A 21,621-nucleotide genomic window follows, 5' to 3' on the forward strand; every position below is an offset into this window, starting at 1 on the left:
GCGTCCTTCAAGATCTCCATGTTCTCTAACGAGTCTTTGCTTGCTTGCTTTTATTAAACCTGTTCTACTCCTCCCCACTCCGCCCCGCCATCCCCAGCGTATACTGAAGAGGTGGAGTGGATAACCTGTCTCCCAGTCATCAGCCCCTGAGGGCCACACCTGGAGCAGCTGTGGAGAATGACAAGGTGCAGAGATCCCAGACACTCAGCTGCTGGTCGGAATGAGACGGGCTCAGGCTGGTCCCTGGGGAGAAGGTAGGTATATTATATAGCAAGTAAGGCATGAACACAGGGCTCTGTTGGGTCAGCAGAGAGATGGAACATGAGACACTGTGAGGTGGGCTTGTTGCTGTTGTGTTGTATATAAGCCCTAACTTATACAGATCTATGGGCAAGAAGGAGCTTAAGTCAAGTGAAGAAGATAGGGATGAGATATGAGGAATGGTGGAGAGAATCTGCAAAGTCTTGGAGGTGATAGAAGAGGAAACGCATTCAAAGAAAGGATGGGGATTGCCATCACACATCTCAGTAGACAACACCCAAGTTCAAGTATAGAAACAGAATTCAACCATTGCCAAACTCCAATCATAAAGTAATGGTGAAGAGCTCCCCCCACCATCATCATCCACATTCAGTTGCAGACATCCCAAGAAGCAAGAATACTCCCTAAACACGGTTTAATGTATACCTTCTCTTGACTAAATTTTGCTACAACAGCTTGCGAGCATTGCAATGGCTTCTTGTGTAGATCAAGGCGGTATAATAATTGAGGTTGCGGGGTCTGTTCTGTCTACGGTACAGAATGCAGGTAAGTATGACTAATGCAAGGCATGCTTCTCTTAAGATGGCTTAGTAATAGCCTTCCCATTAGAGGCACTGACACTGGAAACAACTTTTATAATTACCACTTAAGAATCAGTGGCCAGAATTAAGAAAAGAAAAAAGATTGCTAAAACAGCAAAGCCTGTTATTTTTCATAGTATTATATAGTGATATTCTCATGAAGAACCAAAACTCAAAAGCAAAAGACTTCAGTTTGTATTTGGCATTACTGTTCACCAACTGTGCAACAATGTGTGACTGGGTGAAACTCTCTGAGACTCTGCTGCTGCTTCTATAACCGTTCTGACAGCAATGGTTACCTCACAGTTACTAGAGTATTAATGCCTCAATGTGTACAAAAACACTGTTAACAAGGTTGCCTGACACCAGTGTGTGATGTTATTACTATTATTGCTGTTTCAGTAGAAGTGAGAGTAGCATCTTTGAGTTTGTTTGTCTGCTTTTTGGTTTTTAACTTCTCCTTTGGTAAGTCATTGGTGCAGGTTCAATTGAAAAGATATCAGCAGAATGTAAAGGCTTCAGACAGCTCACTAATTCAAAGTGTGGTCTCTTTGACAAAGTCCTCCCAACGAGATATTAGTGATAGTCTTCTGGTGCTGACTCTTCTATTTTCTCCTTTCACTACCCTGGAACATGGATGCAGAGCAGCTTTCATTAAAGATATTAAAACAGAAGATAGAATAAGCTTTCTTCTCAGATGTAATCATTGAGTTACCTTACTAACTCCGAAATGCCTATACCCAAACTTCTTGTTGAATTAAATAAATGAAACTCTTTTTTGATTAAGCCACAACTCTGGCTGAATGTGAAACTGAATACAATTCTAACTGAATCAAGGAGGAAAAAAAAGTGTCGCCTCCTGACTGCCATAGCAGCATCTCCAGAAGCTGATTCAAGAAGCAGAAACATGGCCCCACACTACAACTTCTGAATCAGAATCTTCTTTTAAAAAATATCACTAAGCATTCATATGCTGTTTATTTATTTATATTTATTTACTTTTTTATTTTTTGAGGCAGAGTCTCCCTCTGTTGCCCAGGCTGGAGTGCAGTGGTGCAATCTCAGCTCACTGCAACCTCTGCCTCCTGGGTTCAAGCGATTCTCCTGCCTTAGACTCCAGAGTAGCTAGGATCACAGGCATACACCACCATGCCTGGCTAATTTTTGTATTTTTAGTAGAGACAGGGTTTCACCACGTTGGCCAGGCTGGTCTTGAACTCCTGACCTCAGGTGATCCACCTGCCTCGGCCTCCCAAAGTGTTGGGATTACAGGAATGAGCCACTGTGCCCAGCCTCATATGCTGTTAAAAGTTTGAGAAGAACTGGTATAGACGTGTCTTTTCTTCTTTCTTTTTCTCCTTTCTCCCCTCTTTCCTCTCTTATTTTCCTTATAAAAGAAAAAAATAATCCTTAGTCCTCATAGAATCTCACAGGACAGGCATAGTGGAGATTATTCTTGCCCCTTCCCTGCATTCACTCTCTTTTACTGTGACTACAATTCTTACCACGTTTCCAGCTTCTGTAATCTGTGTAAGGCTGACCCCAGCCCTGGACTTGGCGGATGGAACAAGTGATTGAATTCAGTGCAACCAGAGCATGCAGACCCCTGGCCATGGTGACCAGGCCGGCAATGGGCACCTGACCATCCCAGTCAGTCCACTCAGGACCACACCCTCTCACGCCTTGCAATTTTCCTGTATATTTGAGTACCAAGTTCTATCTTAATGAACAAGAATGGGGATAAAATGAGGAGGCTGGAGCCCAAGCAACCTTTTTATACCGTTATAGAGCTTGAGAATAAAACTTGACACCAAGGACATAGGAACTGGAAAAGGAGAGAAGAAAACCTTATACTAAGTCGCATCCAGACTATGAGGCCTCATTTTTTGCTTAAGCCAGTTGAGGTTGAGCTCTCACTCTACCACTTACAGTGCAATGTATGCTTAATTATATACATAAAGGGAGGAAAAAGAACAGTAGCTGAACGGAAATGTTGGCTCAAGATATGGGCTTTCTTGGTGAGAAAAACTTGAGCCCACACTGAAAGGAAAGAGGTAATGAAGGTGTGAAGGGGAAAAGCAAAAGAGAACGGGAAGGGCTCAGAGAGCGAGTATGACACCGTCCAGGGAACAGGCCTGACAGTGCCTAGGATAAGGTGGCACCGAGTTTGTTCAATATCCCAAGTCTTTCAGTTTTTTAAAAAAATGCATTTATTCTTTAAGTTTTTGGATTCCTCTTTCTTCATAATATATCACAAATTTTATCAGATTTTCAAAGGTTTATGCTTGGCAAACATGAGTAATTGCTACAACACTAAATGGAACTGAAGAGGTCTGGTCCCCAACAGTTTTCATGCAATTACATAAAAAATGAATGTCTGAGAAAGTGGTTTCTGCAACAAACGTGCTCTGAGGTGTAGAAAAGAAAGTTAAGAAGATGACATCTTCATGACTTCTACTTCTTAGGTACCTGAACTCAGTGTTTATAAAAATCCATTTAAAGCGCAAACCTAATGTGCTTATTTGGCTGGTGCCCGGCACAGCTTTTATGCCAGAGAAAGGCAGACTTTGGCTAATGGGGCTTATAAACCACCGGTGACGGTTGTTAGGAGAGGGTTGTAGACAGAAAAGGAAACATAAATCCCAGATAAGACTCGGATAGTATCTCTAGGACATGTAATACCTTTAAGGTAGAGATAATGATTCCTAACCCTGACCACACATTAGAGTCTCATGGGGAACTCTGAAAAAAAGCCACTGATGCCAGCACCCTCCTCCTGAGACTCTGCTTCACTGTGAGTGCGGGCAGGCAGTTCCTAGGTGATTCTAACATGCTGCGGGCTGGACACCTTCTGGCTGGGGACACTACTGAGCACCATGATAAGACAGAAAAGTTTTCACTCATCTCAACCTATCCTCTTAAAACACAACTTAGAAAAGGAAAATTTAATCAGAACCTCAGGCATATAAATTGGCAGCAATTGTTTGCAGAGTCACTTCAAAACATATTCAGACCTATCAATTTTATTCTTCTCTCTAACCATTTTAAAAACTGCACTGCTTGAAGTTGGACATGAGTCCCCTACCTCCCTGTGATCCCAGCCAGTGACAAGTACCTGTGAGCAAACAAAGAGCAACAGGGGCGAAGAGAGATGTTCAGTTCCACCCCCTGCTGACCTATTTCTCAGTGTGAGTGTCTGGGCCTTTTCCTCAGAAACCTTGAAGAGCCCCCAAAGGATATCAGAGAACTTCTCTGTTTTTAACATGTGCTTCCTATTGAAGAACAAACTTGGGCATTTTCAAAGTAAGTTATGCTCTTTACATCATACGGGCTTTATCTAGAATTGCATAGAAGAGGGAAAGGTCTTCAAACCCTATTTTTTTTCATGCGGTGCCCAAAAAAGAGGTTTTACCAGTGTTAGACTCATGAGAAGGAATATCAGTGAGGAATCAGGACGGAATAGATCGGAGAAGCCACACCACTTCCAGCTAGCATGACATACAGCCAATCCTGCCCCAGAAAAGGATGCTCTCACAACTTAACAATAGAGAACGTTGTATTACTATTTTCTCATCAAATGTGTCTCCAATTTGCTACAAATAATTACATAATGCAGAATAGAGCTATTCCTAGAGAGGTGCTTACAAATAGACTTTGACTGATGCGCAGGGAATGCGGTGAAATTGCAGTGCCTACAACTGCTCTCCAACCCTCGTATCCTCAGGTTCTGTGAAAGAGACACCAGTGATTCTACCCAACTTACACAGGATGCTGTTTCCAGACAAAAATGTGCTTTGATTTTTCCAAATAATTTAGATAACTAAAATGTTTGCTTTGGTATGATTCTACCAAAAAAAAACATGTTTCATTTGTCTGTACATTTATAGTGTGTTTGGTTTTAGAAATTCCAACAAACTGATCCATAGAGTCGATATAAATTCAATCAGAATTCAGAAGGCTTTTTTTTTTTCTCAGACCGAAGGGATGATTAGAAATAGACAATCTAATTCTAAGATATATATGAGAATTCAAATAATTTTTAAAAATAAATCAGCCGGGTGCAGTGGCTCACACCTGTAATCCCAGCCCTTTGGGAGCCTGAGGTGGGTGGATCATCTGAGGTCAGGAGTTTGAGACCAGACTGGCCAACATGATGAAACCTCATCTCTACTGAAAATATAAAAATTAGGCAAGTGTGGTAGTGGGTGCCTGTAATCCCAGCTACTCAGGAGGCTGAGGCAGGAGAATCACTTGAATCTGGGAAGCGGAGGTTGCAGTAAAAACCGAGATCGTGCCAGTGCACTCCAGTCTGGGCAACAAGAGCGAAATTCGATCTCAAATAAATAAATTAATGAATTAAAGTTGGAGACACTTTACTGTCTGATTTTAAGACTTGCTATAAACCGCTGAACAAAACTAAGGGGGAAATCATGCAATTATCTGGTGAATAATAATAATATATTTGTCTTTGTTTTTTGTTTTATGTTTTTTGTTCCTTCCTTCCCAATCTGAATTCCTTCCATTTATTTTCCTTTCCTTATTAGAATCATTAGAATCTCCGGTAAAATATTGAGTTGGAATCATGTAAGCAGACATCCTTACCTTGTTCTTAACCTTAAGTTATTCAGTCTTTCACCACTGAGTATGAAATTCACCAAGGGTCTTTCCTAGATATCTTTCACCAGGTTAAGGAAGATCCCATTTGTTCTTAATTTGATAAAGGTTTTCTGTCATGAATAGATGTTAAATTTTTCCATATGCTTTTTCTGCATATATTGAGATGTTTTTATTTTTTTTTAATCTGTTAATATAATAAATTACATTTTTGGTTTTCGAATGTTAAACTAACTTGCATTCCTAAAATTAAACTTACTTGGGCATTATTTATTTTTACCTTTTTCTTATACTGCTGAACTCAATTTTCTAATATTTGATTAAGGGATTTTGCTTTATTTTAATGAGAAATATAGTTATGTTGAAGGTCTTTTCTGATGTCTGTGATTTTGGTGTCATAAAATAATTCTAACTCATAAAATGAGTTGAGAAGTATCCTACTAGAAGAATTTGTACAGAATTGAATTTGTTTGTTTCTTAAATATTTGTTAGAATTTAACAGTGAAGGCATTTGGGTGTAGAGTTACCTCAAGTTGGTTGATTCTGTTATTCAGGTCTTCTTTATACTTACTTTCTGTCTACTTGTTCTATCAGTTACTAAAAGAGAAGCATGGAATTTGTTTATTTCTTTTTTCTGTTGTATCACGTTTTGGCACCTTGTATTTTGTAACTCTTGTATGATGTGCTTGCCTGGTAATGTTTGACTGGATGATGGAAACTGTGATTTTTAGATTCTTGGGTGCAGATTTTGTTTTTGTTTTTTTTTTTTTTCAAGAATATTGGACTTTCAGCCGGTCGCAGTGGCTTATGCTTATAATCCCAGCACTTTGTGGGGCCAAGGCGTGCAAATCACGAGGTCAAGAGATCGAGACCAGCCTGACCAACACGGCGAAATCTCGTCTCTACTAAAAATACAAAAATTATCTGGGCGTGGTGGTGTGTGCCTATAGTCCCAGCTACTTGGGAGGCTGAGGAAGTAGAATCACTTGAACCTGGGAGGCGGAGGTTGCAGTGAGCCAAGATTGCACCACTGCACATTGGCCTGGCAACAGAGCGAGACTCCATCAAAAAAAAAAAAAAGAATATTGGACTTTCTTCTGCCACACAGTTACATTTCTTGGGATCGGTTTGATCCTTTCAGGTTTACTTTTGTGCTTTATAGAGCAGGCCCAGAATGATCTTCATAATAGGGCTCATATAGCCTTTCTACTAAGGTGACACTTTTCTGAGGGCTCCATCCAATGCCGTGCAGCAAGGTCTTTCCACACTAGCTGGTAGTAACACAAAGTATTTCCCACCCTGAGTGATTTCTGGGAAGTTTTAGGCCTAGGGATTTTTACTAGTTCTTTTCTAGCCACAAGTAGTTTCCTCTGACACGTGCAGGTCAGTGTCCGGCCAAAGATTTTAGGGGAAGCCTCTGCAGGTCTCTAGGGCTCTCTGTGTAGCTCCCTGCTCACTGGTCTCCTACACCACTAATTTTTACGCTAGGCTTCCTGAGCCCCAGTCTCTGTCTCCTCAACTTGACAAGGCTGCTGGTCTCTGGTTGGGAACCCTTCTCTGTACTTGAGCATGGAAACCACATCTGGAAAGCACCAAAGAAAATTCACAGACATCAATCGGTGTGTCCCTTCCCTCATGGACCACAGCCCTTCACAGCCTGCTCTCCAGTTCTCCAACACGGCCATTTCATGTGTTCTGATTTTCTAGGAGTTTTTTTAAGCAGAATATTAATCTGGTCTCTCCTATTCCATCATGGTCAAAAGCAGAAACTTGTTTCTGTTTTATAATTCAATGAAAACTCTCCCAGACATTATATATCAAAAGTGCTTTTTGTACTAAGTTGCTAGTCATCATGAGGGAAAAAAATTACATTAAATAAAGTCTTTTGTAAAGAACATTTACCACCACAATAGTCTATGTTTTATTCTGAATTGCAGGCTTTAATTTATTTTGAGAAAGGGAGAAAAAAAGAGTATCCTCAACATTTAAAAACTGGTTTGGCACTCAGGGGAAGTCCATGGTATTCTCCTATTAAATAGTACCTAACAGAACACAACTTCAAACAAGGTTACCCTGAGATCATGATAAAATGAGCCAAAACAAGCCTACTTTATAATTTTGTCTCAGCATAGACAAAAGCAAGTTTATTGTACATTATGGACTGAATGTTTATGTTCCATATAATTCATACGTTGAAATCTTAACCCCAGATATAATAGTATTTGGAGACAAGGCCTTTGAGAGGTAATAGAATTAGATTAGATCACGAGGGTAGGGCCCTTGTGATGGAGTTAATGCCTTATGAGACAGGAAAAAAAAGAGAGAGAGAGAGAGAGAAGTCGGCCAGGTGCTATAGCTCATTTCTGTAATCTCAGCACTAAAAAAGGTACCCTAGTAAAATATCCCACTTAGAAATAAGTAAATGGGTAAAGAGAAGAAGAGATAATAAATATAAGGCTATGCACTGAAGAGGAAATGTAAGTTAAGAAATAACGACTATGGGAGGATCACAAGGTCAGGAGATTGAGACAATCCTGGCTAACATGGTGAAACCCCTTCTCTACTAAAAATACAAAAATTTGCCGGGTGTGGTGGCATGCACCTGTAATCCCAGCTACTTGGGAGGCTGAGGGAGAAGAATCGCTTTAACCTGGGAGGTGGAGGTTGCAGTGAGCCGAAATAACACCATTGCACTCCAGCCTGGTGACAGAGCAAGACTCCATCTGAAAGAAAGAAAGAAAAAGAAAGAAAGAAAGAAAGAAAGAAAGAAAGAAAGAAAGAAAGAAAGAAAGAAAGAAAGAAAGAAAGAAAGAAAAAGAAAGAACAGACAGACTAGTCAAAGTAGATTATAACTCTTCTAGTTCAATGGTCATATAAGGAACATAGCCAGAAGATACAATTTTTACAAAAGAGATATTTGGTGCCTACTAAGGAGGCAAGAAAAAAGAAAAATTTATTGGCAAGGATAATCAATAAAAATATGAAAATATGTCAGCTCTATCAGTGAAATAAAGGCAGAAATTGTAGATGAGGAATAACTGAAAGCAGGATGATTGATTAACATCAACATTAGTAAACGGTGCTTTCTAAGAATATACTGATTACTCTTGTTCTGAAAAGTGGAGTGATTGAAGAGTTCTCTGTGCCATTTGTAGAGTAGAAATATCCAGCTAACAGGATGTGTATGTAAAAGGAGAAAATAATACCTAATCAAAAGGTCTTTACCTTTGGTAAAAGTTCATTATATCCTCTCAAGTCTGTTCATTTTAAAGTACGATATGCTTCATGTAACTGAGCATGAACTTTCCTGAACAAAATCTGGGGTGGATGGTGAACACGAAGTGCAGATATGAGCACAGAAGCTCTAGCTGATGCTGCAGGCAGGGGGGAGGGCGTGGCAGGGGGGAGGGCGTGGCCTGATAATAAATTATCATCTATTTTCTTTCATAAAAATTCAATGATTATAATTCTTACAAGATGATTACTCCTCCCTATGCTATCTTCTGCACTGACCCAATCAATATAACATCAGGTTATTCTTCAGAACTCTCTAGCCCTCACTGATGCTTAAAGTAACATTTTTGTTTATTCTGTGACAATGTTGTGTTTACCAAATTTCTCTTGATGTAGCCAACACATAGAAAATAACCTAATGCAACATAAAGAGAACATTTATACTTGAAACTACGGTAGTTTGGCAAATTTTCAATCAGCAAAAAATCAAGAAAAGAATAAGGCTAACAAATCCTTCTTCAATGTCCCTTCCTCACCCACCACAACCCTACTTTTTAGGCTCAAAGGCTATGTCATGAAGATAATAGGAAAATCAAAAAGTGTATTTTTATATTAATAATGTTCAACATTTATGTCTGTAGCAGGATTGACATTTCTATACTGTGCTGCTGTCAAGACCTCTGAAAAGATCTATTATTTGTCTCTGCCTTCCTCAAAAATAAATTTAATTTAAAATGGATGATGTACAATAAGAAACATTAAAATAAAGACAATATAAAGAACAAATATCTCAGGCACCTTAAGATCTATCACTATTCTGTCAAGATATACTAAAATAAAATTGACTTTTAGAGTTATGATTAAAATTATGATAAATCTTAAGGATTATAGATTACATGTTTGGAAACCAAAAATTCTCTTTGAATAGTGATTCCCAATAGCATGGAATCAGTTTTAAAAAAGAAAGCAAAAATGTCTGTTTTCTCGGCTTTAAATACTAGGATTACTCAATATTAGTCAAACCAGTAATTATTATCAGAATATAAAGCACTTACTGCTGAGAATTATGTGCATTTTAAATGGGAATTAGAACTTTTCATATGCTAATTTTTATAAGCCATCTGTAAATATATTTGATGAAAAACATCACAGTGATAAGGGCTTTCCATTTTGTCTTTATTTAAAAATGTATACTTGATTGGTTAATGTGATGATTTAGCAATATAGTAAACATTACCTAAAGCATTACACAATTTAAAATTATTTTTTAAAAAGATGAAGGCACACATTTTATCACAGTGATAGTTTATTAGTCATTGTCTTAGTTTTGTGCTGCTCTTTAAAATAAATACCACAGACTTGGTAATTTATAATGAATAGAAATGTATTAGCTCATGGCTCTGAAGGCTAGGAAGTCCAAGATTGAGGGGCCAATCGCCCCCTCAATCCCATGTCATCCCATGGCAGAAGGGCAAAGAGGGTGAGAGAGAGCCAAAAGGGGAAAAAGCACTTCCTTTCATAAGGAACCCAATCCCAAGATGTGGAACTCTCCCCTACAGTAATGGCATTGATCTATTCATGAGGGCAGAGGCTTCTTGGTCCAACCTCTCAATACTGCTACAAGACAATTAAATTTCAACCTGATATTCAGAGGAAACAAACATTCAAACTTAGGTTTCTCTTACATTCAAAATATGTTAATTTCATCTCTATACCTCAAAATCTTAACTCATTCCAGCATCAACTGAAAAGTCTAAAGTCCAAAGTCTCATTTAAACCAGATATCGGTGAGTAGGGGGGATGACGGATGGAAGACAGGACTAACGTGCAGCTCTCATTTGGACAGACAGAACAGCATCTGGAGACTTACATTGTGAACTCTTTCTTCAATAACCACTACAGGAACATATGAGGAAAACCAAAAGAATTCACAGACTCTTTGAAAGCAGTTGCTTGCTGCTACAAGTGCTGTGAGACAGCCAGAAAACTGTGAGTTCCTAAATTGTTAGAGGGGGAAAACTCAGCCTCTGAACATGCATTCCCACTGAGGAACCTAAAAATCCAGATCACAAAAGAAGGATTTAACCTTACCTGTAGCTGAAATGGATTTAAGGAGCTGAGTCTATAGCCATACCACCCTGAACGTGCCTGATCTTGTTTGATCTCAGAAGCTAAGCAAGATCAGGCCTGGTTAGTACTTGGATGGGATTTAGGGAGCTGAGTGAAATATAAAAGTAGAAAAAGCAGCAGGAAGAGCCGTTTAGGCACTCCTGGTCACCAGCTTGAGCCCAGGGAAGCCATTCCTAGCCTTACCTCACAGAGGTCCTTGGGGAAGGGAAGGCAGCTAGCAGAATTGGGGAGGGGCCACAGGGTGAAGGAAGCTCCTAGTTGAACTTGGTAATAATTGCAACTGAGCATGAACTTTCTTGAACAAAATCTGGGGTGGAGAGTGAACACAAAGTGCAGAAATGAGCACAGAAGCTCCAGCCAATGGTGCAGGCAGGTGGGGAGGGGGAAGGCCTGAGAGCCCTACTTGCTTTCTCAGTCAGGAGGCAAGATCTCAGCCCTGCACAATGACTGCATGGATATAAATTCAGTGCAGATGGGCGGGGCACAGCAGGAGTGGGGCGGGGCACAGCAGGAGTGAGACTGGCCTTGATGGCTCCATGGGAACAGGGTGAGGCCTGTCACTGCTGGCTTCCCCCAATTCCCTGACAACCTGTATGAAGCAGCAGAAGCAGTCATAATCCCCCTTGGAACATAACTCCATTAGCCAAAGAACCACCCCCTCAATCCCCCACAGTGGCCACAGCAAGCCCCACCAAAGAAGAGTCTGAGATGGGGACTGCCCAACCCTGCCCCCACCTGATGGTTTTCTCTACCTGCCCTGATAGCCAAAGGCAAAAGACATAAACTGTTGGGAGCTCTATGGCCCCGCCCATCACCTGAGAAACCTGAGTACCTAGCCTGACCAATGTAGGGCAAACCTATATTCCCCTCTTATTGCCACAGCTGGTACTCTCTTGAAAGTATCACCTCCTAGCTAGAGGCCACCAGCTCAAGCTATTATTTCAACTCAGAACAACCCTGCTCCAAAGAAGGAGCAAACGGCAGCAAATTTCACCAGCTGCAATACCCTAGCTAACCACAGATCCTCTGGCCATGTGACAGCTTCACCACTAGCATAATCAGCATTCAAGAAAACCAGCACACTAAATAAAACTCCAATAACAGACTCCGACAGAGTCCACTTCACTCCCCCACAACCTCCACCAGAGCAGGTACTGGTATCCATGGCTGGGAGACCTAAAGACAGATTACATCACAAGACTCTTTGCAGACATTCCCCAGCACCAGCCTAGAGCCCAGTAGCCCTGCTAGGGGGCTAGACGCAGAAGAGAAATACTGGTCACCAAAGTCTGGCTCTCAGAAAACCCTATCCCTAGGGGAAGGGGGAGAACATTACATCAAGGTATCACCCCATGGGACAAGAGTATCTGAACAGCAGCTTGAGTCCCAGATCTTTCCACTGAAACAGTCTACCCAAATAAGAAGGAACCAGAAAAGTAATTCTGAAAGTATGACAAAACAACGTTCTACAACATTCCCCAAAAGCTCACACTAGCTCTCTAGCAATGGATCCAAACAAAGAAGAAATCTCTGAATTGTCAGATAAAGAATTCAGAAAGTTGATTGTTAAACTACTCAGGGAAACACCGGAGAAAGGTGAAAAAGATATTTAAAAAAAATACAGAATATGAATGAAAAGTTTGCAGCGAAATAGATATCATAAGGAAAACACAGTCACAACTTCTAGAAATGAAAGACGCACTTAGGGAAATACAAATACACTGGAAAGTTTTGAACAATAGAATTATACAAGTAGAAGTAACAACTTCAGAATTTTAAAAAAAAAAAAAAAAAAAGGCTTTTGAATTAACCCAACCTGACAAAGAAAAAATTTTAAGAATGAACAAAGCCTCCCAGAAATTTGGGATTATGTTAAACAACCAAATATTAGAATAATTGGTGTTCCTGAAGAAGAGATATCTAAAACTTTGGAAACTTATTTGAGGGAATAATCAAGGAAATCTTCCTTGATCTTTCTAGAAGTCTAGACATCCAAATACAAGAAGCTCAAAGAATACTCAGGAAATTTAACACAAAAAGATCATTACCTAGCCACATAGTTATCATGTTATCTAAATTCAAGATGAAGGGAAAAATCTGAAGGGTTGCGAAGCCAAAGCACCAGGTAGTCTATGAGGGAAAACTTGTCAGATTAACAGCAGGTTTTTCAGCAGAGACCTTGCAAGCCAGGATTGGAGTTCTATCTTTAGCCTCCTTAAACAAAATAATTGTTAGTCAAGAATTTTGTATCCAGCAAAACTAAACTTCATAAATGAAGGAGAGATAAAGTATATTTCAAACAAAACAAATGCTGAGAGAATTCACCTCTATCAAACCAGTACTACAAAAAAATGCTAACTCTTGAAACAAACCCTCAAAATACACCAAAATAGAATCTCTGTAAAGTACGAATCTCATAGGACCTATAAAACAATAACACAGTGGATATAAAAACAAGGTATTCAGGCAACAACTAGCACAAGAAATAGGAGAGTACTTCACATCTCAGTGCTAGCATTGAATGCAAATGGTCTAAAGGATTCACTTAAAAGATACCGAATGGCGGCCAGGAGCGATGGTTCATGCCTGTAATCCCAGCACTTTGGGAGGCCAAGGCGGGCGGATCACAAGGTCAGGAGATCCAGACCATCCTGGCTAACACAGTGAAACCCTGTCTCTACTAAAAATACAAAAAATTAGCTGGGCGTGGTGGCACATGCCTGTAGTCCCAGCTACTCAGGAGGCTGGGGCAAGAGAATGGCGTGAACCTGGGAGGCAGTGGAGCTTGCGCTGAGACGAGATCGCACCACTGTACTCCAGCCTGGGTGACAGAGTGAGAAAAAAAAAAAGATACGGAATGACAGAATGCATAAAAATCCAACAACCAAGTCTTTCTGTCTTCTAGAGATCCACCTAACACATAAGGACTCACATAAACATAAGGCAAAGGGGTGGGAAAAGGGATTTCATGCAAACGGAAACCAAAAACAAGCAGGAATAGCTATTCTTACATCAGACAAAACACACTATAAAGCAATAACAGTTTAAAAAGACAAAGAGAGACATTATATAATGCTAAAAAGATTAGCCCAATAGAAAAATATCACAATTTTAAACATATATGCACATAACACTGGAGCCAAATTTATAAAAGAATTACTACTTGACCTAAGAAATGAGATAGACGGCAACACAATCATAATGGGGACTTCAGTACTCCACTGACAGCACTGGACTGGTCATCAAGACAGAAAATCCACAAAGAAGCAATGGACTTAAACTATACCCTAGGAAAAATGGACTTAACAGATATTTACAGAGCATTCTACCCAATAACTGAAGAATATATATTTTTTTCATCAGCACATGGAACATTCTCCAAGATAGACCATTATGACAGGCCACAAAACAAGTCTCAAGAAATTTAAGAAAAATGAAATTATATCAAGTACTCTCTCAGATCACAGGGGAATAAAATTGGAAATTCACTCTAAAAGGAACTCTCAAAAATATACAAATACATGGAAATTAAATAATCTGCCCCTGATTATTCAACAATTAAGATGAAAATTGAAAAATTGTTCAAACTGAATGATGATAGTGACACAAAACCTCCGGGATAGAGAAAAAGCAGTTCTAAGAGGAAAGTTCATAGCATTAAATGCACACATCAAAAAATCTAAGAGTACAAACAGACAATCTAGGTTCACATCTCAAGGAACTAGAGAAACAAAAACAAACTAAACCCAAAACCAGCAGAAGAAAAGAAATAACAATGATCAGAGCAGAACTAAATGAAATGGAAACAAACAATACAATACAAAAGATAAAACAAAAAGCTGGTTCTTTGAAAAGATAAACAAAATCAGTAGACCATTAGGGAGATTAACCAAGAAAAGAAGGGAGAAGATCCGAATAAGCTCAATCAGAAATGAAATGGGAGATATTAAAACCAATACCACAGAAATACAAAAGATCACTTGAGGCTACTATGAACACCTTCATGTGCACAAACTAGAAAACCTAGAGGAGATGAATAAATTCCTGGAAATATACACACCTCCTAGATTAAACCTGGAAGAAATAGAAACTCTGAACAGACCAATAACAAGTAGTGAGATTGAATAAAAAATTGCAAACAACAACAACAAAAAGTCCAGGATCAGATGGATTTACAGCTGAATTCTATTAGACATTCAAGTAAGAATTGGTTCCAATCCTACTGAAACTATTCCAAAAGATAAAGAAAGAAGGAATCCTCCCTAAATCATTCTATGAAGCCACTATTACCATAATACCAAAACCAGGAAATGATGTAACAAAAAAAGAAAACTACAGACCAGTGTCCCTGATGAACATGATGCAAAAATCCTCAACAAAAACCGAGCTGACCAAATACAACAGCGTATCAAAAAGATAATACACAATGATCAAGTGGGTTTCATACCATGGATATAGGGTTGGTTTAACATGCTAGTCAATAAATGTGATACACCCCTTAAACAGAATTAAAACAAAAAATCATATTATTATCTCAGTGGATGCAGAAAAAGCACTTGACAAAATTCAGCATCCTTTATGATTAAAACCCTCAGCAAAATTTGCATAGAATGGACATACCCTAAGGTAATAAACGCCGTCTATGACAAACCCACAACCAACATTATATGGAAAGCACTACCGCTGAGAACTGGAACAAGACAAGGATACTCACTTTCACCACTTTTATTCAGCATAGTACTGGAAATCCTAGCTAGAGTAGTCAGACAAGAGAAAGAAAGAAAGGGCATCCTAATCAGTAAAGAGAAAGTCAAACTGTCTCTGTTTGCCAATGATATGATTGTACCAGAAAACCCTAAAGACTCATCCAAAAAGCTCCTAGATCTGATAAATGAATTCAGTAAACTTTCAGAATACAAAATCAATGTACAGAAATCAGTAGCACTGCTATACACCAACAGTGACCAAGCTGAGAACCAAATCGAGAACTCAGCCCCTTTTACAACAGCTGAAAAACAAACAAAACAAAACAAAACAAAACAAAACAAAAAACCTTACAAATATACCTAACCAAAAAGGTAAAAGATCTCTAAAACAAAAACTAAAAAATGCTGCTGAAAGAAATCATAGATGACACAAACAAATGGAAACACATCCTATATTCACAGATGGGTAGAATCAGTATTATGAAAATGACCATACTTCCAAAAGCAATCTATAAATTCAATACAATTCCCATCAAAATATCACTATCATCCTTCATAGAACTATGAAAAACAATCCTAAAATTCATAAGGAACCAAAAAAGAGCCCACAAAAGCAAGACTAAGCAAAAAGAACAAATCTGGAAGCATCACAATATCTAACTATAAGCTATGCTACAAGCCTATAAATACCAAAACAGCATGGTACTACTGGTATAAAAACAGGCAAGTAGAACAATGGAATGAAATAGAGAACTCAGAAATAGAACCAAATACATATAACCAATTGATCTTTGGCAAAGCAAACAAAAACATAAAGTGGGGAAAGGAGATCCTATTTAACAAATAGTGTTGGGATAATTGGAAAGCCACACGTAGAAAAATCAAACTGGAACTTTTTCTCATCTAATACAAAAATCAACTCAAGATGGGTCAGAGACGTAAATCTAAGACCTGAAACCATAAAAATTCTAGAAGACAACATTGTAAAAACTCTTCTAGATATTGGCCTAGGCAAAGACTTCATGACCAAGAACCCAAAAGTAAATGCAACAAAAACAAAGATAAATAGATAGGACTTAATTAAACTAAAAACCTCTGCACAGCAAAAGAAGTAATCAGCAGAGTAAAAGACAGTCCACAGAGTGGGAGAAAATATTTGCAAACTACGCATCTGACAAAGGACTACCATCCAGAATCTATAAGGGAACTAAAATGAATCAGTCAGAAAAATGCAAGCAATCCCATGAAAAAGTGGGCTAAGGACATGAATAGACAATGCTGAAAAGAAGATATACAAATGATCAACAAATATATGAAAAAATGCTCAACATCACTCATTATCAGGAAAATGCAAATCAAAACCACCATGCGATACTACCTTAGTCCTGCAAGAATGGCCATAATGTAATTAAGAAAACAAAAAATATCAGATGTTGGTGTGGATGTGGTTAAAAAGGAACACTTTTACAATGCTGGTGGGGCAACCACTAATACAACCACTACAGAAAACAGTATGGAGATTCCTTAAAGAACTAAAAGTAGAACTACCATTTGATCCAGCAATCCCACTACTGGGTATATATCCACAGAAAAAGAAGTTATTATATAAAACAGACACAAGCACAGCTATGTTTATAGCAGCACAATTTGCAATTGCAAAAATATGAACCAGCTTGAATGTCCATCAACCAACAAGTGGAAAATGAAAATGTGGTGTATATATACCATGGAATACTACTCAGACATAAAAATGAATGAAATAATGGCACTTGCAGCAACCTGGATGGAGTTGGAGACCATTATTCCAAGTGCAGAAACTCAGAAATGGAAAGCCAAATGTCGTATGTTCTCACAAGTGCGAGCTAAGCTACGAGGACACAAAGGCATTAGAATGATACAATGGACTCTAGGTACTCGGAGTAAGGATGGAAGCGGGGGTGAGGGCTCAAAGACTATGCATTGGGTGCAGCGTACACTGCTCAGGTGTTGGGTGCACCAAAATCTCAAAAATCACCATTAAAGAACTTACTCATGTAACCAAACACCATGTGTCCCTCCCAAAACTATTGAAATAATAGTAGTAATCATAATAAAACATAGACAAAAATTTAAATAAGTCAGATATGGGTAAGACTCAAGGCATGATTCATCCTGAGGCAAATTTCCCTACAACTGTGAGCCTGTGAAATCAAAACCAGTTACATGCTTCCAAAATGCAATGTGGGACATGCATAGAATAGACATTCCTATTACAAAAGGGAAAAACAGGCAAGAAAAAAGGAGCAACTGGTCCCAAATAAGTCCACAATTCAACAGGGTAAACAACATTAAATCCTAAGGCTCTAGAATTATCTTCCTTGACTCTGTGTCCTGCCTCCTGGACAAGGTGGGGTAGGGGTTGGGCCCCCAAGGCTTCAAGCAGCCCAAGCCCTATGGCTCAACACAACCAAAGCTCTCATGGGTTGAAGTCTTTTGCCTGCAGCTCTCCCAGGCTGACATTGCACATTGGCAGCTCAATAGTTCTGGGATCTTGGTGGCAGTCCCACTCCCTTTACTCCACTAGGCATTGCCCTCACAGGGGCTGTCTGCAATGGCTCTGCTCCTGTGAAAAGGCATTGCCTGGGGCTCCAGGCTGTCCAAGACATCCTTTGAAATCTAGATGGAGACCATTTTTGACCCCGTAGCCCACTCATTCTGTGCATGTGCAGAATTAATACCAAACTGCAGACTCTGTAAGCAAGTGTATAAACTATGCTTTTTAAAGATGTTCTTCATCATTTAGTTTAATGCCTTGCTGTGAGAAGTTTATATATGCGCACTGAAAACATGAAATGAGTGTATTACTTCAAAGATGCATTGTAAGCTGCTTTACTACAGTGAATTGAACTACTTCCCAAACAATGAACTCTGTAAACAAATGTACAAATATGCATTTAAAAGATGTTCCTTACCATTTAGTTTATTGCCTTATTGTGAGGGATTTTATATATATATACATATATATACACACACACACACACACACAGAAAATATAAATTTGGGCATGTTACTTCAAAGATGCATTGTGAAGCACTTTATTAAAATAAATTAAACTGTTTAACACTGTGAACCTTTTAATCACATGTTTAAGACATGCTTTTTAAAGATGTCCCTTGCTCTTGTGTTCTAAGCCATAATGTGAGGAGTTTATATATCCACATTTAAAAGATGAATCAAAGTATGTTACTTCAAAGATGTATTGCGAGCTGACTTATTACAGTGAATTGAACTGTTTACCATTCTGTGAATTCTGTAAACAAGCATATAAAATGTTTTTTAAAGATGTTCTATACCAATAAGTTTAAAGACTTATCGTATGAGGTTTACAAATACATACTAAAACATAAATCTGCTGCCAAGGCTTACCACCTACATTCTTCAAATTAGGGCATAATCCACACCTGAGCCCACTTGAGTGACAGCTGAGGTGACCAAGGAGCACTGTTTAGGAATTTGGGGGGCAGAGACTTAAGGTGGTGGAGGGTAGTGAATGCTGATTTTTTTCAGGCATGATGAGCTGCTCTCTTGAGGCTGCCTCAAAGATCTCTGAAATGAATTGCGTGTCATTCTCCCATTGTCTTGATGAATGGCACCTGGCTTCTTTTATCTACTCTAATCTCTTTATCAAAGGATCAATTGGCTGCACCCTTGCACTTTTTTTGTTCTTTACTTGGCCAGGCTGTGAATTTTCTAAATTTTTATGTTCCACTTCCATTTTAATTAAAAATGTCATCTTTAAATCATTCATTTCTTCCCATATTTTACTCTAGGCATTTAATAGAAGCCGTGCAGCTCCTTCAACATTTTGCTTAGAAATTTATTCCACCAGATGTCCCAATTCATTCTCTTAAATTCAGCCTTACATAAAGCCCTCTGGTATGGACACAATTCAGCCAAGTTATTTTCCACGTTAGAAAATAATGGCCTTTATTCCAGTTTCCATTACCTTGTTCCTCATTTCTGCCCAAGACCCCATCAGAATTGCCTTACTGTCCATATTTATACCAGCATTCTGATCATAGTTACTTAAGCAACCTCTAAGAAGTTTTAGACTTTCCCTACAGCTCTCCTTTTGTTTTGAGCCCTCACCAGAATTGCCCTTAATGATCTATTCATGGCAATACAAGCTTTTTCTATCCTGCTTCTCCAGATTCTTCCATCTTCTACCCATTATCCAGTTCCAAAGTCACTTCCAAATATTCAGGTGTTTGTCACAGTAACACTCTACTCTTTGGTAACAGTTCTCTTTCTGAGTCATTTTGTGCAGCTATAACAGAGTACCACAGATGGAGTAATTCATAATGATTAGAAATTCATTGGCTCACAATTCCAGAGGCTGGGAATTCCAAGATTGAAGGGCCAGCATCCTTTAAGGACCTTCCTGCAGTATAATCCCATGGCAAAAGGGCAAGAGAAGGCAAGAGAGAGAGAGAAAGAAGGATCCTAGTTTGTCCTTTTATAAGGAACCCACCCCCATGATAAAGAGCTTGCTCCCACAATAAGAAACTCACTTCCACGATGACAACATTAATCTACTCATTACATTTCATGGTCTAATCAATCCTTAAAGTTCCCACTTCTTAATGCTGATACCATGGCAATTAAATTTCAGCATGAGTTTCAAACCATAGCAGTCATATAAAAGGAAATTAATAAGAGCCAAAAGTAGAGCAAAGGCAATTAAAAAACTTTTTATGATTGGTTGACTGTGTTTTAATACTATAACCTTCAGCCTTCTATGAAAAAGAAATTTAGATTTCTTCTGACCATACTTATTACAGAAATAATTTAAAATCATGTTTTGAAATTAAGAAAACACATTGAATATGGAAACAAAATTGAGGAGCAAAAACTTCTGATATACAGAAATCCTACCAATACTTAAAAACCAGACTGCATTCTACATATCTGAGTTTCAGAACTATCCCACAGGTTGTGAAAAATGGGAAAAATCTTCTTAATTATCTAATTAGTATTTGTGTTTCAAACACTTGTAATTGACAGAAATCTCTGAATAAAACATCAAATTGCAGTTTAGTAGCAGTATTAGTATACAATATGACTTTTTGATATTGAAGGATTCATATTTCACATTGAAATTATGATGGTGAATCTGAGGTTTTCATAAAGTATCAAATGCTAAGAAGTACACTAAGATAGCAGTCAGTTTGAGTTGTAATAATAATGCTACAGGGCTGGACATGGAAGCTGATGCCTATAATCTCAGCACTTTGGGTGTCCAAGGTGGGCAGATCTCTTGAGGCCAAAAGTTCGAGACCAGCCTGGCCAATGTGGTGAAACCCTGTCTGTACTAAAAATATAGAAATTAGCCGGGCATGGTGGGGCATACCTGTTATCCCAGCTACTTGGGAGACTGAGGCACAAGAATCACTTGAACCCGGGAGGCGGATGAGCTGTGATGGGACAACTGCACTCCAGTCTGGGCAACAGAGAGAGACTCTGCCTCAAAAATAATAATAATGATGATGATGATGATAATAATAATAATAATAATAATACAGACTCTTAATTTGGGGCAAATCATTTAACTAACATTGAATTTAATTTTATTATCTGTAAAATGAGAGGTATAATCCCATGCTTTAGAAGTTCTAATGTCAGTTAAAAGCTTGACCTTCTTTCATAAATTATAGTCACAGCTATAAATTACCTTCTATAAAAAGCCTATTTTATGTCAAGTAATAAACATTTTTGCTTAATAAACATTATTGCTCTTTGCATGCAATACCTTAATATGCACCGCAGAAATATGTGCATTTCAGGATTTGGAAACAAAGGTTCATAGAGGGTAAGTTGCCCAATGTCACACAAGTAATAAATGCAGTGCTGGAATTCCAGCTGAGTTCTATCTGTCTTCTATCCTTATGCCAACACAGTCATACATTCTGATTTTTATCCAACTGATGACAGATATTCAGTCATTCAAGCCACATGGCAAAGTTTAAAATAATTGTTCAGCTATCACATAATGGCATTTAAAAAGCTGTCTCTCTGAACCGTCACCATGAGTGATTTAATAAAAAAGCTTCTATTAC

The 21,621-nt window shown here is 38.6% G+C and overlaps 1 protein-coding gene across 2 annotated transcripts in view; it reads right to left on the reverse strand.

Annotated features, from left to right (window-relative positions):
- The window catches only part of PXDNL (peroxidasin like), a 507,521-nt gene that overhangs the window by 218,004 nt on the left and 267,896 nt on the right, over nucleotides 1-21,621 (reverse strand). The window lies entirely within an intron of this gene.

Source organism: Macaca fascicularis, chromosome 8, assembly GCF_037993035.2.
Source record: "Macaca fascicularis isolate 582-1 chromosome 8, T2T-MFA8v1.1".
Lineage (NCBI taxonomy): Eukaryota > Metazoa > Chordata > Mammalia > Primates > Cercopithecidae > Macaca > Macaca fascicularis.